This window comes from Phacochoerus africanus, chromosome 7, assembly GCF_016906955.1.
Source record: "Phacochoerus africanus isolate WHEZ1 chromosome 7, ROS_Pafr_v1, whole genome shotgun sequence".
In the NCBI taxonomy this organism is placed as follows: Eukaryota; Metazoa; Chordata; class Mammalia; order Artiodactyla; family Suidae; genus Phacochoerus; species Phacochoerus africanus.
This window is the reverse complement of record NC_062550.1, coordinates 51,471,993-51,482,763: the sequence shown is the minus strand read 5'-3', so window position 1 is coordinate 51,482,763 and position 10,771 is coordinate 51,471,993. Positions and strand designations below refer to the sequence as shown.

General features: G+C 43.3%; 1 long non-coding RNA gene across 3 annotated transcripts; it reads right to left on the bottom strand.

Annotated features, from left to right (window-relative positions):
* Window positions 1-1,952: 1,952 nt before the first annotated feature.
* LOC125131145 (uncharacterized) lies at window positions 1,953-9,343 on the bottom strand. 3 transcript variants are annotated; one of them, XR_007135861.1, is made up of 6 exons: window positions 9,180-9,343; window positions 8,301-8,331; window positions 7,058-7,197; window positions 5,342-5,518; window positions 3,775-4,096; window positions 1,953-2,797 (listed from the first exon to the last, which is right to left on the bottom strand). It is a non-coding gene; the product is annotated as an uncharacterized LOC125131145 (long non-coding RNA). The 3 variants fall into 3 exon arrangements; XR_007135860.1 differs by lacking the exon at window positions 9,180-9,343 and adding an exon at window positions 6,531-6,677 and having other exon boundaries at window positions 8,301-9,160; XR_007135859.1 differs by lacking the exon at window positions 9,180-9,343 and having other exon boundaries at window positions 8,301-9,160.
* Between the last annotated feature and the right edge of the window lie 1,428 nt (window positions 9,344-10,771).

Genomic DNA, 10,771 nt, shown 5'->3' with positions numbered 1-10,771 from the left:
CTGTGGTGCAGGTCGCAGACATGGCCAGGTTGGTGTGGCTGTGGTATAGGCCAGTGGCTACAGCTCCAATTCGACCCCTCGCCTGGGAACTTTCATGTGTCGGGGAGTGACACTAAAAAAAAAAATAAATAAATAAAATATATTTACTGAATGCTAGGCATGGTGCTAGGTAGCAGGGACATCCAGATTAACTATTAGCCAAAACCCAAGAGCCCACTCTTGTTGTCAATATGGTCAATAAAATTTCACAAGCGGAAACAAGAAAGGGAAACACATCAGAAGTATTCTAAGTGAAGACATTCAGGGAAATTTCGAAATTAGAATTTAGGAGACATTATTTTTGTCCTACACTGGTTCGATTACTTTGTTCTCTGTATGAGCCAGAGAGCACATAATTCTCCCACCGTGAGAGGAAAGGGGTGCAATACTCCAAACCAACCATGTGTGCTTTGGGCAGAAACTATCAATGTTTGAGAAAAACACAGCCTACTGTAAACCTAGATCAAACCGAAGGAAAAAGATTCCTGATATATGGCCTTTGATGCTTGGTAATGATGCTGTGGAGATTGGCAGGTATAAAGACAGGTAATACACATTTACCTCTGCCAAAATATATATTCCCCAATAGCCATAAAGAAAAAAAATGACTAAAGCCATAAATATGGGGAGGGAAGTTGAATGTTGAAATTCTATCTGTCTTGCAGGTTGATGCCAACCCCTGTGAGGAAGACCAGCATATCAGGGTTCTTACCACAACCAACTTCCCAAGAAAGCAATCCCAGTCTCCATAGGCAGGTGGTCAGAGGATTTACTGGGTTATAAAGGAATAGAGCCACACTGACCTTCAAAGTGTCCAGAACTGTGGCAAGCCAGCTCATCAGCCAGATAATCAGTTCCTTGCAACTGGGCAACCTGCATTCCATCCAGGTCAGCTGTACGATAATGGACCTTCACCAGCAGGTAAAGGAGCCTTACAGTGAGGGTGATCCAAACTATCACTCTGGTGAATGGGGCTGGGTAATGGGGGCCAGTGGCCTGAGCATCTACTTTCTCAATGTCATGAATTTCTCTAGACTCTAAAATTAGAATAAAGTTGGAAGGGATGGATTGGGAGTTTGGGATTGGCATACGCACACTACCGTATATGGAATGGATGGTCAATGGGGACCTGCTATAAAGCACAGGGAAATCTACTCAATATTCTGTGATAATGTATATGGGAATGAATATGTGTATAACTGAATCACTTTGTCACATTGTTGTATAGCAGAAATTAACACAACATTGTAAGTCAGCATCAATAGAATTTATTTATTTATTTATTTATTTATTTATGCTTTTTAGGGCTGCACCCATGGCACATGAGGTTCTCAGGCTAGGGGTCGAATCAGAGCTGCAGCTGCTGGCCTACACCACAGCCATAGCAACTAAGGATCTGAGCCGTGTCTGCAACCTATATACACCACAGCTCACAGCAACACCGGGTCCTTAATCCACTGACTGAGGCCAGGGATTGAACCCGCACCCTTATAGATCCTAGTCGGGATCGTTAACCCCTGAGCCATGAAGGGAACTCCCACAGAATTTTTTTTAAAATTAGAATAAAGTTGATAAATACACACATATCACCATCATATCTCTAGAGACAGAGGCTACTTAAATTAGGTAGACATAAATGAAATGACTAATATTTACCCAATTTGAAAAGGTATTTAAGGAAAAGGGTATTTAAGGATCCCCATTAGTTTTTAATTTAGGTTATATATACATTTTGAGTAAGAAAATCTGCTCATCACCTACTATCAGCAGTGTACATGGCATCAACATGCCTTACAACTGGTGATGTTAATCTTGACAAATTAGTTAAGGAGGTGTTGCCAGGTTTCTTCAGTATATTACTATTTTTTCTTTCCATACTAACTTCGGATGTGATTTCTAAGCCCAGTCTCTACTCAAGGAAATGTTTTGTTTATTATTTCTTGTAAAAACGTTTCAAACATCTACAAAAGTTAACAAAAATAGTGTGATGCTTCATCTAGACTTGCCCCAACAGTATTTTTCATACATATTTTATCAATCTCTCTCTTGCTCTCTCTACAAATCTATGTAATATTACTATTTGCAACGTAGCAATATTATTATTTTGACCAAACCATTTCAGAGTAAGTTGTAGACAACTTTACCTCAAGTCCTCTGGCATGTATATCCTAAGAATAAGGAGTTCTTTTATAACCACGCTGTGATGATCAATTTCAGGGCCTTTAACATTAGTGTAACACTGTTATCAAATATATAGCTCAGCATTTCTGCTTTTGTCTATAATGGAGGATCTGGTACTCTTAACTATAAAACTATAGAGAATGTCTAAGGCAAGTGTTTTCAGACATCGGAGAAGCAGCAACACATTACAGAGTAAGCAACGCAAGCCTGCAATCAATCCCAGAAGGCAGGGAAACCTAAGAGGTGAGCCTCATGACATCCTGGCTCTCTGCCTGGGGAAAATTTCCTGACTGCAGTGTAGCAATCTGGAATCCAAGCAGAGAACGGCAGTCCCTCTGAGCTAAGGAGGAGGAGATCAGAGGTGGGGGCAGCTGGAGTCTTCAAGTCAGGGCCCCCAACAGGCAGGAGCTGTGCAGTTTATATAAATATCATCATACTAATACCTCTAATTCTGGTCCAGTATCACAAGGCTTCCCCTGGTCTTCTATTCCACACCTCTGTCTCTCTTTTAGAAACCCAGAGCAGACTGGCAAGGTGAGTACCATTTTCACTGTCAAGTCTCCAGCTGAAGACGAGCCTGCCAGGGATGAGATGACAAAAGGAACAGTAGTCACTTATGTGAACCCCTGAGAATAAATGATAGAAAACCCAGAACATAGTGGATTTGGTGAGAAAGTGCACCAAACAGAAGTAGAAAACATTTTTTCTTCCACACCAGAGGCATGTAGAGGTACCTGGGCCAGGAATCAGAACCAGAATCAGAATGCAAGAACCAGAGCCGCTGCAGTAACAATGCCAGATCGTAAACCCCCTGCATCACAAGAGAGCTCCAACATAAGTGGAAATTTAAGGGGGTACGCAATAGCATGTTTGTCTTCTAGAACTCCAATTATTATACTCTTTAACAAAAATTCCAAGTAATTTATTTGTTATTTAATTCAATAATTATCTCACTGCAGCCCCTTCATTCCTGAACTCTTTATTTTGATTCATTTGTTACCTGGTGTCCATTTTTCAGTAATTTTTTTCAAGAAGGGTTCATGGATTTGGTTTCCCTTGGTTTAGTGATTCTCAACCTTAGCTGCATGAGGAATGACCTTGGGAGCTTCTGAAAAACAACTATCTTCTGGCCATCCTCCTGGACCAATTCAAACAAGTTTTCTGAGAGCATGATCTACGCAACAGTGATTTGTTTTTGTTTTCATTTTGTTTTGGTTTTAAAAAACTCAAGTGGTTCAAATTTGCATATATTTAAATATCTCCAATCTCAAAGTAATTACAGCAACAGGCTTTCTTGGGGGGGTAGGGGTGGTGGGGGAGGCCAAGGAGAGTTGCAAGCAGAGTTCAAAGAAGTAGCCTATGAATTATCTTGAAAATCTGGTCAACTGCAGATCCTGATTCAATGGCAGCTATGGAATGGCAACTGAAATCCTGCATTCCTAATAAGCTCCCAAGTAATCCCAAGGCTGCTGGTTCATGTACCACACCTCTGGGCACTCTGTCTTTTGCAGTGAATATTGCTATGGAGGAATCTGGAACTACCCGAACTTTTACCTCTTTTTCCCCTTTGGGGTGGCTTGTTTCTTCTTCCTGGATGTCCATCTGATTCTCTTCTTTGAAATTCATTTAGTTAGGCTGGAGGAATTAACAAAGAATAGAAGAAGATTCCCACACTGATATTTCGTTTGTTTCTGAACTTGTGGGTGGTGGTGCTGTTCTGGTAACCAAAGCCAAACAGTTCCAGCTTTCTGAGGACGCCCCATAGGACTGGCATGATGCCCGGCCTCCACAGTGGCTGAGATGCCTGTTTCCTCTTGTGCACATTAGTCTTACAATCAAATGCCCACAAATGGAGGTAATTGGAAGGAGTTTGTTCCTTGCAACCAAAAAAAAAAAAAATTAATTAAAACAATCAAAAAACATAGGTTTAAACATATATGATATGAAAATAACGCTTGCACAGAGTGCTGTGTCAAAAAGCAATTAATGCCAAAAAATGGTGTATTTACAGTAATGATTGTCAGAAAGAGAGGCAGGGGCAGAGAAGTTTTCTTATTTTCCATGTTGGACAGATGATAAACGAGAAAACGTAGACAAGGTATTGTACCAAAAAGGAAGGGAAAAGAGAATAAAGACTAAAATGTGATGCCAAAAGATTCTGAAAGACTTAAAACCAATTAAAAGCTGAAAATTGGGAAATAAGAAAATCTTAAAGGAAGAGTCAGGGAAATTTTTCAACCAGAATTATAAAGACTCATAAGGCAGAACGACAACATGGACTATTAAATAAGCTGAATAAAGATGAGGACAAGAAAATAAAATGTAAAAGGAAACCAGCAGGTTAAAATAGCTTGTCAAAATAAAAATAAGAATGACGTTATTTATGAAATAATTTTAAACAGATGAAACGCAAATAAGAACAGGTTGAAGGTGAACATGATAATAAGGAAGACAGAAAATAGAATATGAGAGTAGGATTAAAGATAAATATAATTAGCTAATTTACAGCGACTTTAAAATACCAAAAATTTTTTTCAAAGTTTATGAGTTAAGGAGAATAGAAAAACATCTCAAAACATACAAGGAGTAAGAAAGCTTGGTGTTTACTGTCTTTCCCCAAGGGACAGTCTGCTAATGCAGGAGCAGTGTCCTCAGGTGGAACCTGAGGGGGCAGAGAGCAACATGACACCTTGGACGTGGAGGCTTCCCCATTGCTCCCCTCAGCAAGTGCCAGAGGCCAGCCTCACCAGCAGTAATCAGAGAAGACAAATAGGAGGTATTAAAACGGCAAACTCACAGCTGGATGGCACCGACCTGACCCAGGAGGAACTCCATAGGCTGCCAGCTACATTCCCTCCTGGATTATCTCCTCCAAATTTAGCCCACACTCAGAGTCAGGGGGAAACTCTCTGTGTCAATAACCCACAAAGCATCACATATCAACAGGTGTCTTATGTCTCTAGACAATTTTTTAGGAACTGTGGTACAGCCCTCAGATTTAAAAAGGCATTTATTCTATAAGTGTTTACTGGGTGTCTTTCCTATCCCTGGCAGGGTACTGGACTCCAGGAATACAATGGTGAATGATGAACAGGACTCGTCAACAGAGATCCAGACTCACTGCGCAGACAGGACGGTGGATTTCCATCGATTATCAGTGGCACCAATGGAGGGCCACTTTTCCCTCGGCAACAGTGGGAAGGGAAGCCAGGGTGTGGGAGGAGGCAGGTAGGAAGGGCTGAGAGTTAGGGAGGTGATGCCCAATGTTTTGAATTCTCCTGATGAAGTAGGGGTTTTCCTGAAATGGAGGAGATAAGCAGAGGTCTTAAAGTAAGTGGGAGAGAGGTCTGGGAGAAGAAACCGCAGAAAGAACTAACACCATGTAAATAGTCACAGAAATGAGGGCCAAGCAATGCTGGAGGTGGTGCCAATCTGAGTAGCAGCAGTGTTGTGGGTGCCCAGGTGTGGGAGACACACCCAGTTAATTACAACACAATGTGAAGAGTCCAAGCGTGACAGGGTAGTTTACTGAGACACTACCGATGTCTGTTCTCATTGCATTTTTCCATTTTCTTTTCTTCTCCTTCAGTAAAGACTCCTACCCAGAAAGTGACAGGCTCAGACACTGACCATTGACAATCTGAGTATGAAGAGCTCCTTTCCCTGTTATTCTGGCACCCCAGGTCTTTGCAAAATCCTGAGGAGGGTGGACGTGGGACAGCCCACGACTGAAATCATTTCCCATCAGCCCTTGGGGAGGTGGCTTGAAGTTAGACTAAATGAGAGAAATAAGGACATCATTTCTTGCACACACGTTTGTGGAGTGAGATTTGAAACAGCCAAGTGGAGATTTAAAGAAAGGGCTAAGAACATAAAGCAAAGGAGTGAACATGTAGTTCAGTGCAATTAGGGCAGTCTGTCGACACCCATCATCTGGCTGAGGGCAATGGGAGAAGGGTAAAAGGAAGTGAAACTAGGAGGGAAGCTTAAGCTTTCATGCCTTCATGTGATGGGTTGTCCCCGACTATTCTTTAGTGCACTATTGGTGTTTAAAAAGCTAACTGAGCCAGCAGAGTGGCCAGTGTATGGGGAAAGGAAGTCTGGACAAAGGCCACTGAGCAGGTTCTTGCAATAATCCAGGTGAGAGATGATAAAGCTTGGAACTGGGACAATGATTGTGGGAACAGAGAACAGAGCTTGGATTTCAACAGTTGTTTATTGAGTGCTTACTGTGTGCCAGGCATTGTGCTAGGTGCTGAGCATACACTGATAAATAGATATAGGCTTTTGCCTTGAAGAAGTTCACTGACCAAGGTATAAGGGTTACCACATCTGGAGAGCCAGTGAAGTGCAGAAGCACCTGGGACTTTCCAACCCTAGTGAGATGTGTATTCCATCATGGGTTGAATTCAGAGGGTCCCACACATTTCCAACCAGGTTCAGTTGCCATCTGAAAGCTGAGATGCAATCTTTTTGGAAACTTACTTCTTCTACAGGGTTACTGCAGCTTTTTCTTACTGTCTCAGGGGATGAGGAAATTATTAGACTAATTTTAATTCTCAAAGAAGTTATTTCAGTTAGGTGAACAATTTCTTTTAACATAATCTGTAATCATTTGGACTAAGGTGAAATTGATATTAACTCTATTGTTATGGGAATTCTATTAATGCTTAAATACCATATCTATGATTTAATTGCAACAATAAAATTCAATCAGCTTCCAAATCATTCTGAATCTTTTTCCATTTGCAGGTACCAGATGTTAACTGCCTTTGACTTCTTACCCCTTGTTGATATCTCTGTGTTACACAGTGCCTGGAACACAGCAGGTGCTTACCCAGTGTTGAGGAAGTTAAAACATGGAAGGGGATGCTCTGAGAGGCCGTGTTCTGTTGTCTTTGGTAAGGTAATCAAGCTGAAATGCTTGCCAGGAATGTTCATTCATTCATTCAGCAAATATTTATTGAGGATCAATACCTGTTTATTTTTAAAAGGCAAATATATAAATATTTATTTATTGCAAGTTACCATTCTTGGCATTAGACAAACAGCAATGAACAAAACAAAGTCCCTGTTCCTCCTAACAAGAGAGATAAGCAGTAAACAAATTATTTGTATGTCTGTGTATTCATATACATCAGTATACACAGATGATGTTAAGGGTGATACTTGCTACAGGAAAAAAAAACAGCGAAAATAAAGAATGATGGATGGGTGGCATTTTATATATTGCCTTTGGGTTGCTCAGGGAGGGCCTCTCTGAAGAAGTGGCATTTGAGCAGAGATCTAAAAAAAAGGTGGGGTGTGACTGAAATCAGCTATCCCCCATCTGGGGGCTGAATGTCACAAGCAGATGGATAAACAAGTGCAAATATTCTGGGAAAGGATCAAGCTTGTCCGGTTGGAAGAGCAGCAGGGAGGCTAGTATGGCTCCAGAGAGGTGAGGGAAGGGAGAGAGGAAGACAGGAAGGGATGGGAACTGATGCCTTTTTTTCTGACATCTTCATAAGAACAAACTGAAAAAAAAAAAATTTAGGGCAGAGGGATATGATTGCTGTTGTCATAATTAATAACTAGTTGGCAAATATCTGAGAACTTGTGAGGCTTTATTGAAGTTTTGAGCACCACGACGGCTGATGAATTAGTCTGTATGAATCACTTGTTGTATCCCCCATGTCTGGCCCATAATAAGAGCTCAATATATGTTTGTTGAGCGAATGTTTGAAATCTATCTTTGCTTTTTCAACTTTCAGAGTATTTTTAATAACTAAGCTGTCTGGTGCAAACAGTCTGGGTCATAGGGGAGTGTTACTCAAACTCAACCCATAAGACCTTATGCATATACATCAATACAAGGCAAACAACAAACAATGAATTCCTTTTGTGCTTTGTGAATGTCTGTTAGCTTACAGCAGTCTGTCTCCAGGGTGGCACTCGCTGTGCCCTTTACACTGGAGAGTTTACAACCACTCCAAGATGTCTTAGCAAATACTGGCACCTGACTTGTCCAAATGTTACTGGCAACGCTTTCCATCACATGACCAAAACCACATTTGCAGGGGGTATTCGTGCTTCCTTACCTTTGTAATACTGCGTCGTGTACTCGGTCATCTAAAGGGAACAGAGAAATCCAAATTCCTCCAAAACAATTATTCATTTTAGATCCTTTATAAACATGCACGTTTCCAGACGTGTTACAAAAATCAAGTAACTGATCACCTCAAACAAGTGAAAGTGTGAGACTTGATCATTTTTCCTAAGAGAACGTGTTTCTAAGTATTTTTTAAAAACATAACTTTAACAACAACAAAAAAACCCACCCCTCAGCCCCGGACTACATTAACTTCTCACTTTACTACACAGCGCACAATCCATGAATGCCATAAAAATCGCTTTTTACTTTGCACGTAAAGTCCCAATACATTTTATCACAATTTAATAAACCCCAGATTGCTTAGTGAGAATTCATTTTGCAAAACTTGAGAGCAATGAAAGCTGCGATGTCTCCACCCGGCGAGTACTTCCACACTTCTTCCTACCCCCACCCAAGGCGGGGGGGAGGGGGGGAGGAGTCTCCTGCACTACGTGCCCAGGTCGGGCCCCGGAGCCGCTGAGTGTGTCGCAGTGTGTCACCCTTCCATTCCCCAGCCTGTCACTTCCCCCGGCCGCAGCCGGCCGGGGCCAGAAGTTCCAACCCCAAGGCCCTCCAGGGCGGCTGTCGACCTTCCTCTAACCCACGCCAGGAGGGCTGCTCGGAAACTGCTGTGTCAGAAAGGTTTGAGGAGCCCGGAGTCAGAGCCAGCTTTAATTCGGGAGGAATGACTACCTAAGGCCGGCCCGCTAGGACTCGGCGGGGCAGGGCGCGGCGCAGCTGTCGGGAGGGCGCGTCCCCGTCCCCCGCCTGCCCGCCCTGCCCCTCCCCTCGGCTGCAGGCCCTCGGCCCTCGCCCGGCTGCTCACCACCCGACCGCCGACCAGCTCCCTGGGGCCCGCGTCTAGGACGGGCGGGCGCGGGGGACTACGGCGCACGCGCGGAAGGCGGTGAGCCCGTGCCTCCCAGCCCCCGCCCCGCCCCCTCTCACGTGCCGCTCAGCGTGCGCCGGGGCATGTGCGGCCGCACGTGACAGCGCCGCGTCCGGCTCCGGCTTCCTCACCCGGCTCGGCTGTACTTTGAACCCGGGCGTGGGAGGAGGGGGGACGGAGGAAGGGAGGAAGGAAAGCCAGGCGGGGACCGAGGCGGAGGCCGGCCTCCTGGAGAATGATATCACCGGCAGATTTATCTCTAGGCAACCTAAGAATGCTTCTCTTTTTCCAATCCTAGAGCTCCTTGAAGATCTCCAGGCTGATGACATTATTTCCCCCCCTCCTGCTTTAATTCCCCCAAGCAAGCAGTGCTGGAAGGGCGATTTCAGAACTAGAATTGGTCCCGCAGTTTTTAATTGAGTACGTTTCAGGCACAGAGCTCAGAAATAGATCTTTAACGCGCCCACTTGTGTCGGCAAAGCTCTGCAAGGGTGCGGGCTTAATAGGTTTCTTTACCTGGTTGGTCACAAGCGGATCACATAGCTACTTTAAAGCTAGGCAGATAAGCTTTGTTTACACAATATATGCTCGAAAACCAATCCCTCCTTAAGGTAACAGAAAAGAGAAACCGGTGTCTATAAAATGTCCTGTCGGAGGGAATTTTCTGATGACCCTGAAGTAACTGAGGTCTTCAGAAATTGGATCCAGGCTGAGTCCCCCTGTCAAAACTAGTTTTTGAATCACTGCTACACATGTACAGCCTCATATGAAAGGGAAGTTTATTACAGAATTATGTGTGCAGATATTCAGTACCTCCCTTTGAGGCAGTTGATATTCTATGTATGCACATGTGCGTACTCGTATGTAAAAGACTTGAAACCTTACAACGCCCTAAAAATACCTCATAAAAACTGCAGCAAATCGTCCTCGTTCCTACTTCCTCAATTCTAAAGGTTCCCTCTGTCCAGATTCATGGCTTGCTTTGATCCCTTCTTTCATGGAGCACCTTTAGAGTTCAGTGGAATCACGGGGTACACAGGGAATGGGCAGAGGAGGAAAGCTCACCAATCATGTGGGGACTTCTACACCAAGAAGGAACGGAAAAAATCATTTCTGGAGGAGGGCAGATTTCTGGATGTCTCCATATTGAGTAGAGAGCAAAACTGTGTGGTTCTTCGTAGGGGTTGTTGAAAATTGTTTCTCCAGAATTTCTCCTTCATAGTTATTGCATGCTCTGTGCCACAATTTGCAAAGGCTATACCTTGATAATCTTTCCTTGTCTACCAAAAACATGTACTCTGCCTCTTAAGACCTCTGATGGACTGGCTTAACTCATTTCGTGACAAAACCTCAGCCTATTGCCTCCTAATTACTATGACTATGGGATAACAGTATAAAGAGCAGTGGACTCAAAACCAAAAAATCTGGTTTCAATCTTGGTTCTGCTACTTACGGAGCTATGTGACCTTGGACTAGTTGCCTGCTTCACCTTCCTCCCACAGATTTTGAAAAACTGGCCTTAGGATTCC